The following is a 24,777-nucleotide window of genomic DNA, read 5'->3' on the forward strand; positions in this document are numbered from 1 at the left end:
AAGGATGATAGCAGGTGCCTGTAATCCCAGTTACTCAGGAGACTGAGGGGAGAGAATCGCTTGAACCCAGGAGGCAGAGGTTGCAGTGAGCCGAGATCACACCATTGCACTCCATCTTGAGTGCAAGAGCGAGATTCTATGCCCCCCCCCAAAAAAAATATGAAACCAGCCCAAATGCCCGTCAATCAATGAGTGGATAAAGAAACTGTGGTGTGTGTGTGTGTGTGTGTGTGTGTGTGTGTGTATGTATTCCTTTTACATAGATAAGTCAGTTAGCAATAAATAGCAACAGGTAAACTTCCTTTCTCCAAAGCACGGGAAAAAACACATGATATAGGTAATAAATTTGGATCTAAACAATAAAGAAAAAGTTTTAAAATGGAATATATAAACATAAAATACAATTTTTTTCTTATTCTTAATTGCTCAAAATGTAACAATATATTTTTTACCATTTATTCTTACCATCTACTGTTATTTAAATTAGTAATCATAATACTATACATATAAAGTAAAAACATTGTCTTTAAAAGATAAAATTTATGAAATTCAAGCCAGAATGGAGCAAGAGGGGGAGAGCAAATACAAATTATCAATATCAGGAATGAAAACGGGAAATTATTGTTGAATACAGAGACAATGAAAGGATAAAAAGGATTTCTACAAACAACTCTGGTCTTTTTTCATAAATTCAGCAACTCAAATGAAATGGAGCAAGTTCTTGAAAGAAATAAACTACTGAACCTCATTTGAAAATAAATATTTATTTTCAAGTCACCTTATATATTAAGTAAATTGAAAAGAATGAAAAATCCAGGCACAAATTTTCTTTATTGCTGAATTCTGCCAGATGTTAAAGGAAGAAACAATATCATTATATACAATATCCTTGAAAAACAGAAAAAGAGGAAACTCTTTTAAACTCATTTTATGGAACCAGTTTTACTCAAATACTAAAACCAGAAAAAGGTATTTTTTAAAAAAGAATATACAAATGAATATTCCTCATGAATAAACACGCAAAAATTCTTAACTAATCAAATTGATATCATCAATATAAAATGATGATACGTCAACACCAAGTGTGATTCATTCTAGGAAGCCAAGGCTGGCACAACGTGAAGAAATCAATAGTTGTGATCCAACATTTTAACAAACTAAGTAGAAAAATCCATATAATCATCTCAATAATTTTTTAAAAAACCATTCACAAATTACTATCTTTATTAATGATTTTAAAACTAGAAGAAAACTAGGACTAGAAGGAACATCCTTTCCCTAGTAAAAGAAATCTATAAAACCTTACACCTAACATTAGGCTCAATTATGAGAGACTGAATGATTTCTTCTCAAGATCAAGGACAAGACAAATATGTCTTCTGTCACACTCCTATTTAACAGCTAATGTGGTTTGAATGCTTGTCCCTTTCCAAAGCTCATGTTGAAATTTGGTTGCCATTGTGTCAGTGTTGGGAGGTAGGACCTACTGAGAGATATTTAGGTTGTGAAGTCCCTGCCCTCATTAGTGGTTTAATGCCATTTTATGAAGGATTTGGGGGAGTGGGATACCTTTTAGCTGTTCTGCCTTTCTGCCACATAAGGAAAAGTGTTTCCCCTCTCCCAGGGATCCAAAGTTCAAGACAACATTTTGGAAGTGGAGAACAGGTCTTTACCAGACACCAAACTTGCTGAAGCCTTGATATTAGATTTCCCAGCCTCCAAAACTGTAAGCCAATGAATTTATATTTCTTATAAATTGCCCAGTCTATAATATTCTGTAATAAACTCGAATATTCTGTAATAAACAGCCTTTCTTAGCATGATTGCCTATGTAGAATATCCCAAAAAAATCTATAGGAAAGCACCTAGCACTAATAAGTGAATTTACCAAGTTGGGGGATTCAAAGTTAATGTAAAAATACAAATTGCATTCTTATATACCAGCAATAAATAATTGGTAATAGAAACAACAACAACAAAAATAGGCCAGGCACAGTGGCTCACACCTATAATCCCAACACTTTGGGAGGCTGAGGCAGGCAGATCATGAGATCAGGAGAGTGGGACCATCCTGGCCAATATGGTAAAACCCTGTCTCCACTAAAATACAAAAAATTAGCTGGGAGTGGTGATGTGTGCCTGTAGTCCCAGATACTCAGGAAGCTGAGGCAGGGTAATCACTTGAACCCAGGAGGCAGAGGTTGCAGTGAGCCAAGATCACGCCACTGCCCTCCAGCCTGGTGAAAGAGTGAGCCTCTGTCTCAAAAAAAAGAAAAAGAAAAAAGAAAAATATATTTACCATTTATAAATAGCACCAGAAATAAAATACTTATGTATTCATCTAACAAAAGGGTGTACAAATTTTGCATTCTGAAGACAACAAAAGATAGATGATAGAAATGGAAGAAAATCTAAATAGAAATGTATACCATGTTTATGGATTGGAAATGTATACCATGTTTATGGATTCAATAAGGTTAATCTATTGATTCAGTATGGTCCTCTTTAAGAAAAAACCTGCAATGCTTTTAGAAAGATAATTGTAAAATTTATATAGAAAGGCAAAACAACTAAAATATCCAAAATAATGCTGATAAAGGAAAAGATACGTAGAGAATGTACAATCCCTGATTTAAAAACTTGTTATAAATCTAAAGTAATTAAGACAGTAGTGTATTATGCAAAAGAGAAACACATAGATCAATAGCATAGAGAATCCAGAAATAGATACATACTAATAGAGTTACTTATTGACAAATTGCAATGTTAAATCCATGATGATGTGTCTGTTAAACAAATAGTCCTAGAACCAGCATGTGAAAAAAAAATGGACTTCAACACATATTGCATTTCTTATACATTTCTCATTTTTTATCCAGTTAATGTCTTAAAAATTAACTGAAAATGAATAATAAGCCTAAATATAATTGTAAAATTATAACACTTTGAAAAGAAAATGTAGGACAAAATCCACATGATCTACAGTTTGGAAATGAGTTTTTAGATATAACATTAAAAGAACAATACACGAAATTAAAAAAAAAGACTTTATCAAACCTAAAAATTTATCTGTGAAAGCCTCTGCTAAGAGAAAAGAGAAGCATGCCAAAAACTTGGACAGAATATTTGCAAATCACATAATCAGATAAAGGATTGTAGCAAGAATATATAAAGAACTGTTAAACATAACAATTAAATAAACATTCAATAAAAGTAGTTGCAAATATCTGATGAAGCACTTCAATCAAGACAATATGTGGGCGACAAATGAGCATATGAAAAAATATTCACCACCATTAGTAATCAGGGAAGTGCACATTTAAAACACAATGAGATAACTTAATTAGAGTGGCTGTATATATATAAATTAATACTAGCAATTGTCAGATATGATGTGGATCAACAGAAACTTGCATTCACTGGTGGTGGAAATCCAATAGTGTGAAACCACTCTGAAACAGTTTGGCATTTCCTTTTACGTATATTAAAAACTTGAATACACATAAAATCTTACTTGTAAATTTTTATAGTAGCTTTATTCATAATTTCCTAAAAATGGAAATAACTCAGACGACCTTATGTGACAGAAAGGGCACACTACTCATAAAAAAAAAAAGATCAAACCGTTCACGAACAACGTGGATGAATCTTAAATGTATGTTGCTAAAGTGAAAGAAGTCAGTCCCAAAGGAAACATATTATAATCCATTTTACGTTATGGTCTGCAAGAATCAAAACTATATAGAGAGGAAAACAGATTACTGTTCGTCAGGGTTTGAGGAAGAGTAAGGTAAGGGGCTGGGGCACACAAGGAAGTTTTCACAGGGATGAGACTGTTCTGTTCTCTAGGGGACTGTCGTGAAGGATACAAGATTGTATTCAATTCTGAGGAGCCATTGAACTTTCTTTCATAAAGTTTGACTTTTATTGTATCAAGAAAAATTTACCAGCATGTTAGGAGAAATCCAGGATGGAATGCAGACTGTGACAGATGAATGTATCTCATTACAAGTTTATGATATAATCTTAAGGTGGGAAAGGAGTTCACCTGAGTAACTTTGAAAAACATTTTTTATGTGGATACTATAAGGTTAAAGTCAAAAAAGCCTGTACAAAGACACTGTGCTGTAGTTGGTAAATGTGTGTCTCTCGGGGTTACACTTTAGCAATTATGAAGATACTTTTGATGAATACTAGGGTTTCACAAATAAATATATTGTACATCATGGGAAAGTTTGATTTCTGGATTTCTCAAAGAAAGAAAGAAATTTTGAGTAATCAGTGAGGAGAAACGGAATGAACTCTATAGTGCTAGATTAAGGTCATGGATATCAGAATAAACACAGCTTCATTGTCTCTCTCTCTCTCTCTCTCTCGTTCTTCATAAATAAACATAGATATGTATATATATATCTATTGATACACACACACACACACACACACACACACAAGCTCTGCCCACTTAAAGGGAATTAAACTACCTACACTCCGTAGAATTTAGCACATCTAGCACCCAGATCTTGGTTTCAAAATACCATTCTCCAACACAAAAACAAATGTTTCCTAGAGAAATGGCTTATTCTACAATTAAAACGGGGAAAACAAAAGATTATACTGGATAGTCTTGTAATTACAGAAAGTGTTTAAAGAAAAGAAAAAAAAAGAAGGATGGAGATGGGAGTATATCCAAAAGACGTAAGAACATATCAACAGAGCTCTCAATGTTCAAAGCCTGAACAGTTTGAGCCACAAAATAAATAAAAAGGAATTGGATTATACCTCAATGGATAAAATAAATATTCCTGGGTCCATGCTGATATATATGTTAATATACAATGCTCTATGTTATATACTAATTGTGTCATATAAATACATGATCTAATATGCCCTATTTATATAATATAGCATATTAATTACAACAATTCATAAAATATATGAATGTTGTATATAATACATATCATATTAATATATTAAGGAGGTACTTGGGATGAATACTGTGCATGAATAATTTCCGTACTATTATAACATTTTAAATAAATCTGTCTAATGCTGTATTCAGTATAAGGAACCATTTGACTAACAAACCTAGAGTTTTATGTTTCAGATTGTCTTTTATCAGTAATCAGATTGATAATGTGGCCTTGATTATTTAATTAAACTTTTTGTTTTTAGATCATTGTAGAGTCACATGTTGTTGTAATAAACAATGCAGGTAGGTCCCATATACCCTTTGCCCTGTGTAAAATCTGGCAAAACGAGTTTTGTATTACAACCAGAATACTGACATTGATACTGTCCAGATGAAGAGCAGCTCAGTCCCCACGGGGATCTCTCCTGTTGCCTTTGCATAGCCATGCCCATCTCCCGCTCTCTCCCCACCCCAATTCCTAGCAACACAAATTTGTTCTCCATTTCTATAATTTTGTTATTTTAACAATGTTATATAAAAATAATATACAGTATTCCAAATCTTTGGGATTGGCTTTCCTAACAGAATAATTCCCTGTGGATGCATTGATGCTGTTGAATGTGTCCACAGTTTGTGCCTTTTTTTGTTTTGTTTTTTCTGAGACGGAGTCTCGCTCTGTCGCCCAGGCTGGTGTACAGCGGCGCTATCTCGGCTCACTGCAAGCTCCGCCTCCTGGGTTCACGCCATTCTCCAGCCTCAGCCTCCCGAGTAGCTGGGACTACAGGTGCCCGCCACCACGCCCGGCTAATTTTTTGTATTTTTAGTAGAGACGAGGTTTCACCATGTTAGCCAGGACGGTCTCGATCTCCTGACCTCGTGATCCACCCGCCTCGGCCTCCCAAAGTGCTGGGATTACAGGCGTTAGCCACCGCGCCCAGCCCGGTTTGTGCCTTTTTATTGCCGAGTAGTATGCTTGGGATAAATGCCCAAGTGTGCAGTTGCTGAGTTGTATGTCAGTTACATGTTTAGTCTTGTAAGAATCTGCCAAACTGTTCTTGGCTATAGAATTTTACATTCCCATCAGTAATGTATGTGTGATCCAGTTTCGCTGAATCCTTGTAAACATTTGCTGTTGTATTTTTATTTTAGCCATTCTAACAGGTGTGTAGTGAAATCTCATTATGGCTTTCGTTTGCATTTCTCTACTGGTAAAATATTTCAGACTTCTTTTCATGTGCTTATTTGACATGGGTATATCCTTTTTGGTGAAATAGCTCTTCATGTCTTTTGTCCATTTGCTGGTAAGATTTTTTTTTGCTTTTGTGTGTATTGCATGTTGAGATTTCTTTATACATTCTTTATGCTATTTCTTTGTTGGATTCATGGTTGATAAATATTTTCTCCCAGCATATAGCTTTCTTTGGCATTAGCTTAACAGGATATTTTTACATATCAATTTTTAAAAATTATATGATACATAATCAATTTTCCTTTTATGAATTGTTTTTAATCTGAAATGTAAGTTTTTTTGCTTAACTCTGAATTCCTAATTTTTGTCCTATGCTTGTTGTTTCTATAATTTCGATTGCTTTCTATCGATGTATAGGATCCATTCCGAGTGAATTTTTGCATAAGGCATGGCATCTAAGTCAAAACTCACGGCACATTTGTGAAAATTCAGTTAGGCAAATCAGGGCTTTTGATATTGAGAAGATGGTTTAGACCCATTTCTCTCTGTTTTCTTCACCAAATAAAACTCTAAACCCTGGGGATAACGTAAGAAGCAACCAAGGGAGACTTCTGAAAGGTGGCAAGAAGGGGATCCGGTTTGGGGCATCAGGATTGGAGAAAAGCACAGCGGCAGGAAATCATCCAACCCTCCACCCTGCAGAAGGCAACCCAGGTCTGGTACTCCCTGATCTCTAATGCAGCAACAGAACGTCCATTCCTCCCCCAATATTAAGTATTCCTCCCCCACTGACAACATCAGGCAAACTCAACATCACTAGCAATCGGGTGATAAGGACCCTCACCGACAGTAAGTAGACAGAGGAATCTCTCTTCTTTCCTGCAAGTGAGAGTCCCCTTCTCTGTTGGGAAATACTGAGGTGCAGGTGGAACCAGAGAGGGAAACCCAACCCAGACAGTGAGCAACCTGGCCCAGGAAGACTACTCGACTCCACTGAACTAAGACTCCACTCCCCCATCCCGAAACACTGGTGCAGCCAAGGGGTAACAGCACCCAGCTCAGGAAGTCCTCTACATCCCCAGTGGCAGGAGGGATCTTGCCGTAGCAAGTACCCATCCAGGGAATCCTCTTGGTGCCTGCAGGCCTAAGACTCCTCTCTCCTGCAGAGAGACAGCCTGCATCTAGTCTGGGGAGACCCTTTTACTCCATCAGGCAGCACTAGCAGGGACTAGGATGGCTCAGGTGGCATTATGTAAACCAAGCAGATAAAGCGACACCTGCTGAAATAAAAAGTAAACTGTCATTGGAATCACAGCCTTCAAAAACATCACAGGTCCTGCATACTACACCTGATCACAGTGGCTGCCTACTAAAATAAGATAGTTACACTAGACGAGTCTTCTAACATGACAGGCAAAATGTCCAGGATACAACACAAATTTACCCATCATACTGAGAACCAATAACATTGCAACTTGAATGGAAAAAAAAATCAACTGATACCAACACTAAGATGAGTCACATGTTGGAATTACCTGACAGTGATTTTAAAGCAGCCATCATAAAAATGCTTCAGCCACTTACTATACATTCTCTGGAACCAATGAAAAGATAGAAAAATCTCATTAAAGCAAAAGAAGTTATAAAAAAAAGTCAATGGAAATTATAGAACTGAAAAATACAATGACAAATTAAAAAAACAAAAAGTAAGCAACTCACTGGATGAGCTCAATAAAGGAGTGGAAGTAACAGAGAATGAACTTGAGGACAGACGAATAGAATTCACCCCATTTGAACAACAGAGAGAAGATAGACTGGGAAAAACAAAAATGAGGGAATGGAGACTCAGGGACCTGTGAGGCAACAACAAAAGACCCAACATATTTGTTGTCATAAAAGATGAGAAATAAAGTGGAACTAAAATGGTATTTAATGAAATAATGCCGAAAAACATCATAAACCTGTTAAAAGACATACCACCACAGATTCAAGAAGTAGAGAAAATCCAAATTATGGCAAACACACAAAAAAATCTACATCAAGACACATCATAATTTGCTTCTGAAAAATAAGTCAAAAAATACTGAAAGCAGCCAGAGGGAAATAACACTTTATCTGCAGAGGTACTCTTACTGGAATAGCAGTGGATTTTGTACGTGAACCCATGAGATTCAGAAGGAACTGGGGCAACATTTTTCAAGTACTGAAAGAAAAGTTCTCCTTTTCAGTCTGAGGGTGATTCCTGTATCCCTGGGTGTATTCATCCATTTTCACACTGCTGATAAAGACATACCCAAGACTGAGCAGTTTACCAAAGAAAGAGGTTTTTTGGACTTACAGTTCCACATTGCTGGGGAGGCCTCACAATCATGGTGGAAGGCAAACAGGAGCAAGTCACATCTTACATGGATGGCAGCAGGCAAACAAACAGAGAACTTGTTCAGAGGAACTCCTCTTTTGTTTTTTTTTCGAGAAGGAGTTTTGCTCTTGTTGCCCAGGCTGGAGTGCAATCATATGATCTCTGCTCACTGCAACCTCCGCCTCTCAGATTTAAGTGATTCTCCTGCCTCAGCCTCCCAAGTAGCTGGGATTACAGATGCCTGCCACCAGGTCTGGCTAATTTTTGTATTTTTAGTAGAGACAGGGTTTCACCATGTTGGCCAGGCTGGTTTCGAACACCTGAACTCAGGTAATCCACCCACCTCGGCCTCCCAAAGGGCTGGGATTACAAGCATGAGCTACCATGCCTGGCTGAGAACTCCTCTTTATAAAACCATCAGGTCTCATGAGACTTATTCGCTACCATGAGAACAGCATGACAATGACTTGCCCCCAGGATTCAATCACCTCTCACTGGGTTCCTCTCAGAACACATGGGAATTTGAGATGTGATTTGAGTGTGGACATAGCCAAACCATATCACTGGGGTTCCAAACGAGCTCATTTTCTTCTTCTTTTTTTTCAGAGTCCTCTTTTGCTTGTGTCCTGAATTATTTCCAGGGTTTACAGTTGTACTTTACAGGGAGGAGCAGGAAAAGAGAGAAGAATATGCTACCTGTCCCACTGGAAATCTTATGGTCTTTCTTTTAATGCTCTGTTTATTTCTTGTAAACTTGTGAGGAAGAGAAGTTTTAGGAACTTCCTCGGTTATCCCAGAAGGGAAACTTAAAATTTGTTTTGTGGGCTTTCTTGAAGTCATCAAAAAACAAATTTAAAAAGTATAGATGTTCCCGTAGAAACATCTTTTTACTTCTTCATGAAAGGTGAGAAATAAAATAACCTTACACTTCTCTGTCCCCATAACTTCAACTTGTGGACCTACACCACCATTTTTTAGAAAAAAATGTCTGTGGTGACAGAAAGCGATTAATACTTGCCTTTTCAGTATTGATGATTAGAGGTAGGGGATTGATTACAAAGGTACGCTGGAAATATGTTAGCTGAAGGATACGTACTATATCTTGATTGGGTGGTAGTTACACACTTACATACAATTGATGAAACTTTATGAAGTACACAATTAAATTGGGAGAACTCTATTGTACATAATTCATAGCTTAAGAAGGCTGGGAAATATAAAGTAGAGAAAAAAACAGTAAAAATGAAAATCTTTATAATACTTTGTTTTGTCTTAAATGGTAAAAAGTTTTCTAAGACGGTAATCACTTTTTTTTGAGACGAAGTTTCACTCTTATTGCCCAGCTGGAGTGCAATGGCGCAATCTCAGCTCACCACAACTTCTGCCTCCTGAGTTCAAACAATTTTCCTGCCTCAGCCTCCCCAGTAGCTGGGACTACAGGCATGTGCCACAATGCCTGGCTAATTTTGGATTTTTAGTAGAGATGGTGTTTCTCCATGTTGGTCAGGCTGGTCTCGAACTCCTGACCTCAGGTATTCCGTCCACCTGGGCCTCCCAAAGTGCTGGGATTACAGGCATGAGCCACTTAGACAACACTTGTTCTTAATATAGTGAATGAGGAAGGGGTCACTGTGAACAGCTTAATGATCACCCTTATATTAGTCTGCTCAAGCAATCATACCAAAATGCCATAGACTGGTGGCTTAAACAAGAGAAATTCATTTTCTCAAAGTTCTGGAGGCTGGAAGTCTGATATCAAAGTTCTAGCAGGGTTTGGCTCCTGGTGAAACTCCTCCTCTATGTGTTCTCACATACAGAGAGAGTGAGGTCTGGTGTCCTCTTCTTCATTATAAAGACACCAGCCCTATTGGATTAAGGCCCCACCCTTATTACCTCTTTTTGTTATGGGATCTTTGGGGTGTCACTTTTCTGGCCAGAAACCTCTGTGACCAGTGGTGCCACTGATAGAGTTCTTGTCCTGTGTCCAGGAAGAATGAGATATGCAGACAAGTGGAGGGTGAACAAGACGAAGATGAGCTTTACTGAGTGTTACAACAGCTTAGAGGAGACCCACAGTAGGAAGCCCCTCTTTGTAGACAGGTCATCTGGAGTGTCCAGCTATCAGCAGAGAGGAGGCCCTGGAGAGGGTGGGTCCTCTCTGCACTGCCAGCAGGTCGTCCCTTTGTCTCCAGCTATCAGTGGAGACAGTATTTCCTCTCTGGAGCTGATAACCCATAGTTTCTGCATCCTCTGCCCTGCTCTGCTTGAACCCGGGGCTTTTATGGGCCTCAGCGGGGGAAGTACATATTGAATGGTCCATGGGCAGCTGTGGGCAGGCCCAGGAAGAAGCACCATGAGTTTTCCCTCCCTTCTGCAGGACTGGCAGGCCAGACCCAGGCACCAGGACTATGCCGGCCGGAAGATGTGGCTTCACTGGGCACCTGCCCCCTTCTGCCCAGGAACCTGTCTCCCAGGGCCATCCATGGCATCCAGGCTGCTGGCACCAAGGGGCACCTGCAGGCCAGCACCCAGCCTCCCTCAGCCCCCACTCAGCTTCCTTTCCTGCACTCTTCCGTTCCCAAAGTCCAGAGGGGGGCAAAGTAGCGGGTGCTAACATGTCAGGACTGCCCCAAGCGTGCGCACACCCAGCAGGGCTCTGACAGTCCCCCAGGCTTGGCCCCAACTCCGCTCAGAGATGGGAGCTGGTGCCAGTAGTGGGGAGATGCCAGGCAGCAGGAGCAGGCACCTGTGTGCCTGCAAGGGTACAGGGATGCCTGGGTTTTCAGCCCTGGTTTGGGCAGCTGCAGCTGTGCAAATGGGGGTGGAGGAATGGCGGCCAGGCTCCCGCCTGCTCCGTGGAGTGGGAGGCCAGGATCTGCAGCCACGACTTGGGTGGCTGCAGCCCCACCCAGGAGGGCAGGGCTGTGTGCCTACTCCTGGTTCCTGAGAGCACAGGGGTGCCAGGGTTGCAGCCTTGCCTTGAGCAGCCTGCTGTTGCAACTAGGGAGCTTCCATCCAGACAACTTGGAAGGGGCAGGGTTCATGCTTGTCCATGGCTTGCCCAGCTCCATGGAGCACCACACTCAGCTGTGCACCCTCACAGCCTGGGACAGTGTCTCCTTTTCCTTGGGGGCCTGGGGCAGGGGCTACATTGCCCTGAGCTCCCCCTGTGGCCCCAGCACTCATGGGTGGCCGGAGCTTCCCCCTCGCCCAGTGGCACAACCTGGCCTGGCCCCATCGTAGCGGCCTTGCTGGAGTGGGAGCTGTCTGCCTCCTCCCCGTGCCCTCCCCGCAGTGGCCTGCATGATGGCAACAGTGCACCAGACAGCCCACCGCTGTCATCAGTTTGACTTTAGCTTTTTATTTCAATTTAGTCACATTGTGAATTAAGGCTTCAACATATAGATTCGGTGGGTGGGGATGGGGAAGACACAATTCAGCCAACAGTAACCCTACACAGAATATCGTGGCAGAATCCAGCTTCTGAATTATGGCATATTGGTGTGAATAAAACACATCAGCAGACTGTGTTAATCAGGTTTCACATTAACCTGCTATTGTTAACATCAAAAATGATCAGCACAATTTGCTACACATTTTAGAAAAATACACGTCTTTCCATATTATAACCAGCAGAAATTCTTCATTACTGGTGACATAAGGTCTTTGACAAATGAAAGAGCTTTTCTGTATGAAAACTTAGGGCAAAGGAGGAAAAAAAGGTGAAATATTATATATCTTTATTCATGTTTGTTTTACGCAGGATGTGAAAACATTTTGCCTTCAAACAGGTATCTGAATATATTTTTAAATGATTTTAGCGCTTTTGAGGATAACTTCGAAAAGGTTTTATTCTAGAAAATTGAAATAAAATGCACTTTAGTGATTTTAGTGACCTAAATTTGCTTTAGCAATTACAGTGATTACAGTGCCTGATGACTCTGTTAGCTTTGAGGACCAACTCTTACTCTCTTCTTTCTAGGTTGCTAGGGAAACCATTTAGGGAAGGAAAGGATGTTGAGAAGAGGCCACTGCTTTGCAACTTTCTTGCCTCATAATTAACTTAAAAGCAGGAAGATACAGCTGACAAAATTCTGCAAAGCTGTTAATTGAGCAAACTCAGGAGAAACTTGAGAATTACATAGACTTTCAATTATTTTTTTAAACAAGTAAACAAAGCCAAGACCTCCAGGAACACACCTGTGGTTAGGCAAGTTAGGTGAACACATACCAGGGAGAATCGTGGGTGTCTCAGGAGGAAAGTGTTAAAATGAACCTATTATAGGATTTGGATTTGGGTAAGTAATTCGGGGCGGTTCTAAGAAGTTTGCTCTGGATTAGATGTTGTTAGAAAGCTGGAGGTTGATGAGGTAAAAAAAAAAAATAGCAGTCACTCATTTAGCAGAGAGCAGGGAGTATACACCATTCTCGGGTGGCACAGTGACCTTGTTTTTGTCTCTGCTTCAACAGAATTATAAGGTGGCTTTGCTTTGTTTCACTCTGTCTTACTATAGTCTCAGAGTAACCTTGTCTGAGGTTGGTATTCTGATAATGTTTATGTCCAACGGGAGAATAGCCTGTTCCAGCTGTGAGTGTTAGGCCAACTTCTAGATGTCAGGAGACACTTTCCCCTCCACCTCAAATGTTACTTGCACAACATTCTGATGGATGATATAATGTATTGAACCTGTCTATGACATTACCTACATAGTGGAACACTTCAATTTACTTATTTTTTATTTATTTATTTATTTTGGGACAGACTCTCGCTCTGTCACCAGGCTAGAGTGCAGTTGCATGATCTTGGCTCACTGCAATCTCCACCTCCCGGGTTCAAGCGATTCTCCTGCCTCAGCCTCCCAAGTAGCTGGGATTACAGGCATGTGCCACCACACCCAGCTAATTTTTGTATTTTTAATAGAGACGGGGTTTCACCATTTTCACCATGACGGTCTCGATCTCCTGACCCTGTGATCTGCCCGCCTTGGCTTCCCAAAGTGCTGGGATTACAGGCATGAGCCATCGCGCTGGGCCTCAATTTATTTTTTAAAAGTCTAACAACTGGATTTGATTCTATTTTCTGTATTTCTACCTCCCATTTAATAAGCAAGTGTCAGAATTTTACAGGGCAATTAGAATAATTATAGCAACAATATTCAGTGTTCAAAATGAATGGAAATGTGTAGACAACAACTATACCTGTTCGAACACATTTTCAGGGACAACTAGGCATTTGTTGGGCCAATTGAGTTGGACACGTGCTTTGGTAGGTGAAGCTGAGTTGCACCAATGGACGTATAATTAGTAGAACAATTAAGATGCATTATTTCACTATAAAAGGAGCCAGTAACATTGAGAATAATACACTCACATACACTCACTTAAAGACAGAAATAATGAACTGGACTTCAGTGTCTAGCACCACAGTCTGAACTTGCACCATCTGACCCAGGGCCTCTGCATCCAAAGTACACAAAAAAGTGCAGTAAGTCAAGAACACATGAATTATCTGAACAATACTCAAGAACAGAATTAGGATTCCTCTCCAGTGGCTGTGGATCCCAAGTTGGCAAGCTCTTAGAGATGGAGTCCCACATTGACATGTGGAATGGTGAGCAAGTATTTATAGGGATTGGCTGAGGAGAGTTTTAGAAGTCACTGAAGGAGAAGGAAAATGTCCAGAGGGAACTTCAACTTGCTGCTCTAAGAGCTCTCAGGAACATCATAGAACAAGCAAGGGAGGAGGAAGGGGCGATCACTAAAGAGCTTATTAAACAAGGTCACTGTTGGAGAGCATGTGATTTGGGTCCAGATATGGTGTTTGATGTACTGCCCACCATGACCTCAGTGTGCAATGAGTACCTCAGTGTGTCTATGGCGTGTCTGTTTTCCACTCCATGAAGGCGCCCCCAGTTCATATTTCTCATGTAGATTTGTCCCCACATCCTTCCCCTTCCATAGAAAAGCCTCGTCTGATGTCTCCAAAGCACCCTGAGCTTGCCTTTCTCCCAAATTTATTTTTAGGGTGTTTTAACTAAGTGTGATTTTAATAAAAATAGTCAAACAAATGTTATCCTATGAAGTAGGCAAGAAGTAACGTGTTTAAGTACATACAGGCTACTGTAGTCAAGAAGCAACTGACATTCAGGAGCACATCGGTCACCTGCAGTGTGGCCTTCCAAGACAATGCCTGGCCTCTGACTGCAGTCCTCAGTTGAATCAGGGAGCTCCATTTGTTAGACAGAAGAGACTTTTGAAACTAAGCCAGTAGCATCCTTATCCTTTTTGAAAGACAGGAAGAAAAGGAAATAATCTTTAAACTCACCACTGAACCATGGAACCTTCAGATAGAAAGTACCTCCATAGGCCTGCATTTTACAGATACAGTGTGTGTGTGATTTGGGGGTAGAAGAGAGGCTTCAATCTCCCCAGAAAGAATAAAAAAGAATCCAAGTTGTTTTCTTTTATTTAAATATTTAAAAATCTGTTTCTTGCTAACGTGCAATTTGCCACAAATCTAATTTGTGTCAATTCTGAGTTAATCAAAGAAATTATAAAGTAGGTATTGCTTTATCTTATTATTTATTTATTTATTTCTTATTTTTTTGAGATGGAGTCTCATTCTGTCACCAGGCTGGAGGGCAGTGGCGTGATCTCAGCTCACTGCAAGCTCCACCTCCCGGGTTCAAGCAATTCTCCTGCCTCAGCCTCCTGAGTAACTGGGACTAGAGGCACCCGCCACCACACCCAGCTAATTTTTGTATTTTTAGTGGAGACAGGGTTTCACCATGTTAGCCAGGATGGTCTCAATCTCTTGACCTTGTGATCCACCCGCCTCAGCCTCCCACAGTGGCAGGGACCACTTTCTAATTAACAATGAATGTGAGTGAGAGATCTGAGGGTGCATTTGTACATTATTCTTATGGATACACATGAGCAGAAGATGTGCTAAGCAAGGCTGAAAATAGGCATGAGCATATGTCAGCCTGTGGAATGATTTCATGTGTGTGTGCCTGGACATATGTATGGAGATACAGCTTTCATCACACATGCTTGGATAGCATATTTACTTGTGAATTTCACAGTTTCTTATAAAAATTCATGTACTAAAAAGAAATTATACCTAATTTAAGAATTTTGTTTTACAACTTTGTTTCCAAAATGGTAATGTAAAATAGTCACTGAGATTATTCAGAAAAAAATCCAAACTTTACAGAAACATTTGGCATTAAGATGATGAACAACAAAAAGATTGAAAAAGAAATTATTGTTATTCGTTGCCTGGTGGTATATGTAAGTTTCCTTACAACATGCATTTAGGAGTAATTCATAAAATTATTTTATTTAGTATGGCCTATGTTTACTGATTATATTTTTAAATTAAAAATGAATGTTGCTTTTACTTTTTAAAATAAGTTAGCCTGAAAGATCATAAATAGCACTTAAGAGTGTAGAAAATATGCAGTTGTAAAGATATGGAACATATCTAAGTCTCCATCAAACAACACGTGGATAAAGAAAATGTGTACATATACATCATGGATTACTACTCAGTCATAAAAAGGAATGAAATAATGTCTTTTGCAGCAACTTAGATGGAGCTGGAGGCCATTATTCTAAGTAACTCAGGAACGGAAAACCAAATATCATATATTCTCACATATAAGTGGGAGCTAAGCTACGAGGATGCAAAGGCATATGAATGATATAATGGGCTTTGAGGACTCAGGGAGGAAGGCTGAGAAGAGGGTGAGGGATAGAAAATTACCTATTGGGTACAGTGTAAATGCTCACGTGATGGGTGCACCAAAATCTCAGAAATCACCACTAAAGAACTTATCTATGTGTGTTAGCCTGTTTTCACACTGCTGATAAAGACACATCTGAGACTGGAAAATTTATAAAGAAAAAGAGGTTTAATGGACTCACAGATCCATGTGGCTGGGGAGGCCTCACAATCATGGCAGAATTTGAAAGGCACTCTTACATGGTGGCAGCAAGACAGAATTTGTGCAGGGAAACTCCCCCTTATAAAACCATCATGTCTTATGAGACGTATTCACTATCATGAGAATGGCATGGTAAAGACCCACCCCCATGTTTCAATTACCTCCCACCAGGTCCCTCCTATGACACATGGGAACTGTGGGAGCTACAGTTCAAAATGAGATTTGGGTGGGGACACAGCCAAACCATATCACCATGTAAACCAAAACTACCTGTACCCCCAAAACTATTGAAATAAAAATTAAAATTTTAAAAGGAGCATAGAAAATATTTATAAGGGAAAGGTTAAAGAAAACAATTTTGACTGCATTAACTTGAATTCAAGAATTCTGGAAATATTTTACACAAAGCAATATAGTTCAAAGATTTAAATTTGTATTAAAAATAAGATTTAACAGAAGGAATATATTAAACTATAGCATTATTTTGTTTATCAAATTCCTCTTCAATCTTCAGCTAGAGAATAATCCATTTCATTGCTTAAGCCTTGATGCCTACCTATTTGGGGAAGAAACTGCTTCAGAGAAACTAAAGGATAGACCTGGACCAGGGTAAAGAAAAGGCAGAAGCACCTCGAAATAATTTCTTAAAGTACAGTGTTGAATGATTAACTGTGACATGACATTTACTGGAAAAATATATTGCAGTCTTTTGGAGCATATTTGCTGAAACACCTAGACCAGAGTATTTCATAAGTAGGGTGACAATATAATTTACAATTCAAACTGGCATGCTTTTGAGTGGGAAACAGCATTCTATATTTATGCCAGGACAGTGAAAAGTGTAAACCAGGACTTACTCCTCTTAGAATTAATCTTCAGACAAGCAACACTTAACGATTTCCCTGATTTGATAGATCAGTGATAACACAATTCTATGCAATACACTGAAGTTCTGTATAATGTATAATGAGGCATACCTTATTTGTGCAGCATTCATGTGAATTGCATCTTTTAGGTGACAGATTTTCCTAGGTTTGAGGCTACACAAGTTTGCTTCTGTACCTTCATGATATTTTTGCTGGGGAAAGGGAGACAGCTGACAAACAAGAAGGGCTCACTACTCCATGGTAATTTTAAATATGTAAATTTAACCTAAATATTTTTAATAAGTTACTAATGAAACATGAGGAGCCTACTCTTGGTCTTTGTTTTTATTTTATAGTCCTTCTTTGTCTTTGTGTTAAAGTCTGAGGATCTCTTACACAAATATATATTATTCCCAATCTCCATTTGTCTTTATTGCACTTGTTCTGTGACTGCCACTTCCATTTATGAATCATCTGCATCAGTAAATGTAATCAGACCAGCGAGCACCTAGGGCAGATGCTTCACATTTCCAGGGAACTCTTGTGTGGACCCTGCCAAACAGGCTCTCACTGTCCTGGGACAGAGCCCAACAAAGTCACCCCAGCCTGGCTGTTATTTAGCTGGTGAGAGTCAGTGCCTGCTCACAGGGAGAGGTGCTGACCTCCACAAAACACTTCTCTTCAAGTCAAGCAGAAATGATTTCTCCTTCAATTAAGCACAGAGAGAGGATTTTTATTTCTTCCAGGCAAATTATCTTTAATCACCAGAAAGTTAATGACTGTTTTTTTTTTTAAACCACAAGAGAGTTTATTTCACATCTTCAAAGCTTTTCAAGCCAGGAGAATTTAAGCCAATGTTTGAGTCTCCTTTATTTAAAAAATAGCTCATAAAATGATTTTATTGCAGTAAGAATACTTTTAGATACATGATAAGTAAGTGGATGTCATGTTAGATTATTTCAGTAGAGATTATGACCCTAAGAAGAGAAAAAACAGTGAAGTTCATTGTGAAAACTGGGGACAGATTAATACTAGTTTACTGACAAACAGAAAATAAATTAGGATCATTTGGGGTAGACAATACTAACGTCCATGTTGAGCTAGTAAAGACTGGTGAAACAATTGTTCAAAGTTCCCATTGATGAAGGGGTATAGTTCCCTCTTTTGAAGGCATACAGTTCAGTCTTCACTCAGGAGCTCAACTTTACATTCTAATTTGGAAATATGATTCCTGTTTCCTCAATTTTCATTTTATTGAAGGCAAGTTTTACAGCATCTCTATTTTAGGTATCTCTATTTTAGGCATTAATCATTAAACATTTACTTCTTTATAGTAAACTCTCTTGTATAATCATTTAAAAAAGGGTTATTAACTGATTAACATTTTAAGGTATTAAAGCAGTATAGGTACATCCCTAAGCACATACATTTGTTTTTAAGAGAGATTTTGGCACAGAGAAGGGATCTGATTTTGAAACTTAGATTTATTACTAAACACATTATTTGGGGTTCCTGTTTTCTTCAGTGACACACCTGGACAACCCACTTTCTTCAGTAAATAACTAATTAAAAACAACTGAAAATAGGGTTTACAAAGAATTATGAAAGTCAAATTGTCAGTGTTCTCATCCTCAATTCATTTAAAGCAGATTAATCTGTTGTTTTCTTTTGGATCATCAGTAATATAGTTTTTCCTTCTCTTCATTTAACAAATTTTTTCATATTTCTGCTGCTTATCAAGACCATTTGTCATATATTCATCCTAAAATTACTGATTGAGTGTGGACTATATTTAGGTTTTTAATAAAGTGCTGGGCACACAAATGAAAAAGGTGTCACTCTACTCATTAAGGAGTCCATAAAGCAGTCATTAATTAATTTATTCAAAAAATAGTATTGCTTAGCACTGTTCTCAGCTTTCAGGATAGATTGATGAATAAAAGCCATAGAAATCTAAGTGCTTTGTGGAACTTGCTTCATAGTAATGGGAGACAATTACAATAATCATGAAAATTTGAAAAGTATAGGGTATGTTAGAAATTGATAAGTGTTATGGAAAAAAAATACGAGTTCAGGAATGCTAGATGGGGAGTAGCAATACTGAATATGTGCTCATTCAGAAAATGACACTTGAGCAAAAACTTAAAGGAGTTGAAGAATTTGACCAACTGGATACTGAATGGAAAAGCTTTACACATGGAGGGAAAAACAAATACAAATGTCTGGCATTTTACAAAAAAAGTCAGAAAGCCAGTATGGCTAAAGCTTAGTGAATAGAATGAAGAGTAAAAGGGGAAAATATCAAAGAGAAATTGGGAAGCCCAGGGGAAAGGTTTCAGGTTTTACCAAATTTGAAATAGGGAACTGGTTTAATCCATTTTGTATTGTTACAGCAGAATACCTGAGGCTGGGTAATTTATAAACAAAAGAAGTTTATTTGGCGCATGATTCTGGAGGTTGGGAACTCCAAGATTGGGCCGCCTCTCTGGTCACCTCCTGCTTCAACTCATGTTGGAAAGTGGAAGGGGAACAGGTGCATGCAAAAAGACCACAAGGCGAGAGAAGGAGAAAGAGAGAGAAATTAAGGAAGCTAGACTCTTTTCAACATCCCACTTTCATTGGAACAATCTCATTCCTGTGAGAGGTAAAACTCACTCCTGAGGGAGGGCATTAATCTATTTATGAGGCATCCACCCCCCATGACCTAAAAACACCTTCCCTAGGGCCAACCTCTCAACACTACCACATTGGGGATCAAATTCCAACATGAGTTTGGTGGGGCAAACCACATCCAAACCCTAGCAGGTACGATAGGTTTTTAGCAGAGGATTGACTAAGAGTTCTAACACTGTAGAGGTAAGTACCATAATTTAGGATGCTGATAAAAGAGTAACAAAGACCTAATGAAGTCTGGGGAAAACTGAAAATTCAATGGAGAATTAAAGGAGCAGCAGGAATTACCCAAGAGGCACAAAAAAACTAAAGTCAGAATTGATGTCATTTGTAAACGAACAGAGGTAAGAGAGACCATGATACATTTAGGAGACCACACATTGCTCCTTTATGGAGCGGTATACAAGTGAGGCAGTTGCAAGAGCTAAAGATGAAAAAGTAGACTGACTTTAGAGAAAAGGGACCCATGAAGAGGAAGAAAAAAACAAAACTGAAAAAGCAAGAATGAGCAGTGGATGTGCCTGACATTGCTCATGCTCTCCTAGTCCTTGAGGATAGCGGACTGGTCTGTAGTGCATAGATAGATGCAACTATGCATGTGTAATGAAGAGTACGTTGTTATATGACCTATGGCCAATGTAGCAAAGTGGCATGTACGGTGTAGTAAAGCTTTATACCTGAACCTCAAATGTTAGATTTGAGTAACCTGACTTCCAAGAGGGATGTTTCTGCACCCATTGAAAGATAGTTACTCATGCTGGACTTTCAGGACAATGTGGGTGGATTGTAAGAAGCTTAGTAAACTCTTATCCAAGACTTCCTGCAATTTGACAGGGCAGAATACCATCGCTGCCAACCAAGTGCATTTGTCATGGGGACAAGGGAGTCTAGAGGACCTGAGATCAGTGAATGTCCCACAGACTAAAGTAACTTGTAAACATCTTCTGAAGACACAGTCTTTGTGCCTACGTTACTCACTAAAACTTCTCTAAGACTGTCGCATCAGAGTATTCTTTATGTAATTCTTCCAATCCCATATTTTTAGGGATTAAATCAGAATACCATTCCCACCAACCAAGTGCATTTTCCTTGAGAAACAAGAAGAGATTCTATGGAGCAAGAAGAGATTCAAAGACAGCCCTCAAGTTGAAGGAGGGACACCACGTTCTCTAAGGCTATGGGGCAAAAGGAGAGGTGCACGTGAACACAGTAAGGCTATCGGGCAAAAGGAGAGGTGCATGTGAACACAGAAGCATTTCCAGGCATCGTCTGGCTGACTGCACAAATGCTCCAATTCTTACTCTCTCCCTATATTCATGTCCTTTGACACATCACTGTGCAGAGCTCTACTACTCTGACTTTGACAGTGGAATTTGCTTTGGCCAACAGGATGACAGCCGATTTGACATAAGTCTTGGAAAAGTGCTTGTTTTTATGTGCTCTCTCATGCTGCTGCTCTTACCAGGGGACACGCCCTAACCAGCTGCAGGGGAGAAAGTTGAGTCACCTCAATCATACCAACAAGACCACCGTGGATCAGCCAACTTGGAAGTGTTCACAAATTCATGAGTAAACCTAGCCAGGATCAGCCAACCCACCACGATGAACACCACAAACCCATGAACAAAACAAATCTTTGTTAATGAATGCCTCTGAGGCTTGTGGTTGTTTGTTATGCAGTTGTTTGTATGCTTCTAGGAAATGGATGTTTTCAGTTAAGAAGAGTGATTTGAATGTGTCTACACTTAAGGTAAACATGCTTTGTTGTTCAAACCAGGACATTTTGGCCAACAAAAGCAGTAGTAGTGTTAATAATTACATATAAATAAGACTCTTTCAGGCAAAGTAGGATACATGGTAATCCTATAACAACTTGAGAGCCTCTATTTCCCTTTAGGAAGAGGAGACAATGTCATATGATGAACATAAGAATGATAAGGCCAAGAAAGTCTGAAAAGTTGCACCTGCAGCTCTGGAAAAATTAAGGTCACAGTCAAGTAGTAAGACAACCACAGTTTAAGATTTTATAGTTATGGCACTAAGAATTGTGAAAGGAATGGTTGCTGAAATGGAACTTCGTGAATGGATGGGTGGGTGGGTAGATGGATAGATGGATCGATGGATGGATGAATTGATGAATGGCTGGCTGGATGGATGGGTGGTTGGATGAATAGATAAATGACAGAAGGAAGATTGAAGGATTGAGTAGGTAAAGTGCCTAACAAGTTGCTGGTACTGGGAATTTTGGGGTTGGGCTCATAACACTGGACAATGCCCAACACAAGAAATTCTGTTCCTCACAAATTTACAAATATCAGTGATGATGGTGAGTGACAGCCCCCTGGAGGCTTTTAGTCCAACTTAAAGTCTAGACACCCATTCCATAATGCTTTTCTTGTGGAAGAATTTATTAATGATTGGAAATAACACAGGCAGGTCCAGAGGTACACATGTGGCAGTGGAGGGGGGAAGCTGTGGCATGAATAAGAAGCACACACAAAAAAAGCTTCTGAAGTGAGAAGAGTGGGAGAGGAGACCAGGCAGATGTGAATGGAATGTTCAGGAAACCAACATGCTTATAGCTCTGGCAAAAGAAACGAGCCCCAAACTGAGCAAGTGCAGAAGTGTAGGACCTGAACCAGTTATGACTGGTGCAGTGGCATTTTCTGAGTGAGAAGACACTTCTAGACGAAAAGCATGGTCGGCGAAGCCAAATCCTTCCAAGAAGCCAGTTAAGATAATGACTTAAAAAATTCCTTGAGTTTTGTAGTTAGACCTTGTTCATATAGGGAGGATAGTTTCAGTTAAGTGATGGGGATCAGAAACTAAATGCAGAGGTATGGGCAGCAACTGGGATATTCAAAAGTTGTTAAAGGCAGTAGTTAAGATTACTCATCATTCTCAAGAAACTTGGATGTGAAGAGGAGACAGGTGATAGGACGGATTGCTTATTTCCCTTCCTGAGGATTTTATAGAAAAGAGACAATATTTCACTAAAAATGAGGAAACAAGAAAGACTTAAAGCTTCTTACTGCTTCTCATGGCACTTCCTGAACCCCTTTCCTTTAAGCAGCTCCATAAGTAACAAAATTTACTTGATCTCCATCTGCTAGACTCTTCTTCCTAGTTTCAGAGTTTGTTGAAAACTAAGAAACAGAATATGTCTTTTTTTACTTTCTTCACAAGAACAGCAACAACAACAAAACAGGTGAATTGTTTTTAGCTTGTTAGTTGTATTGCTTAAAAATTAAAATATTTGAGCATGATTTTAAATTAATTAATAGGAAGTAGCCATTAGAGAAGTAGCTGCAGCAGCAAGAAGAGATAATCAAAGCAACGCATTCCTTGAGAAGAGAGCACACAGAAAGAAACTGGCCACGGGCTGATAACAACGCTTCTTCCTCTGCACTGAGAGGTGAAAACATGCCGAGTCCATAGGTGATGGTGGGCTATTTTGTTGGCTTCTGGGAACCTGGAAGGTGTCAAATGTCTCTAGAAGTACAAGACAAGAAAAGGCAGCTGATAATAAAAGGGACTAGAGAGGGTATAGGATTTCATTTCTTTCCCCATCCCCTTATCTTCACAATGTCCTACACATTCCCATGTAGGTAGCAAGTCCTTCCATAGCAGATCCTCGGAGCCACAATAATTAGTTGTCTATACCAAACATATTATTCCGTCTTTTCTTGGGGCAAGGTAAATCCTCAATTTTTCAGGTATCTAACTCTCCCTCATATAGCTCTGGGGTAAATTTAGGTTTAATTCAATTAAGAGGATCCTGTCCCCTTTGACAATAACTTATGTAAGGGTAGGTGTGTAATGCCATGTCCAAGGAGATGTGAAGAATGGTCTGCTGGGGAGTTCTAGAAGTGAATTCACAGAAGAAAGATTTCCTCTTGCTTTGATGAATGTGGTACCTGAAACTGCACTATCACTTTGCATCCATGGGATGCAATCATGGCAAAAGGGAAGCAGGCACCTTCTTCGCAAGGTGGCAGGAGACAGAGAGATGCGTGAAGCCAGGAGAGCCCCTTATAAAACCATCAGATCTCATGAGAACTCACTCACTAACAGGAGAACAGCACGGAAGAGACTGCCCCCATGATCCAATCACCTCCCTCCCTCGACACATGGGGATTGCAAGTCTCTCCCTTGACACATGGGGATTACAATTGGAGATGAGATTTGAGTAGGGACACAGAGCCAAACCATAACAGAGTTTAAAGAATAGAAAGAAAAATAGATATTCAATTTATGATAAATTAACATTTAAGCTTAAACATATTATATTTTTTAATGTCTTTATTTCTATGATTCTGGAGATATAGTTTGTATTCTTTATACGAAAGAGCCATGTGGTACCCTGCCAGACATAATTTCTCAGGATTAAATATGTATAATTTTGACTTGGTACCTCGTGTGAGCTCATGTGATCAGTTGAGAGTTAAAATGCAGATGCACAAAACAGTTTATTCAGCATCCCAAAGGGAAAAAAAAAGACACTCCCAGTCCCCTTCAGCTGCAATATATATTTTCTGAAAATGCCCATATCTCTCCACTGAAGTATGCCCACCAAAGGTAATTAAATGGCAAGTGTGCAGGACAGAGGCACCATCAGCAGTTCCCCATGATATCCTACATGGAGCCAAGATCTACACACATATCCCTCTGGGTATTTTTACTTATTTTCCGATCTGTGGTATAAAGGTATTGTCAGAAATGTCAAAACGGCCTGCCAATACCCCATGGGTAACAGTGATATAAAAAAGAGGAAGCATTTGTATTTGTCTGTAGCACAGAATGTTAAGCTGTTGAAGAAACTGGGCAGCAGT

The sequence above is a fragment of the Pan paniscus genome, chromosome 4 (genome assembly GCF_029289425.2).
Source record: "Pan paniscus chromosome 4, NHGRI_mPanPan1-v2.0_pri, whole genome shotgun sequence".
NCBI classification, from domain to species: domain Eukaryota; kingdom Metazoa; phylum Chordata; class Mammalia; order Primates; family Hominidae; genus Pan; species Pan paniscus.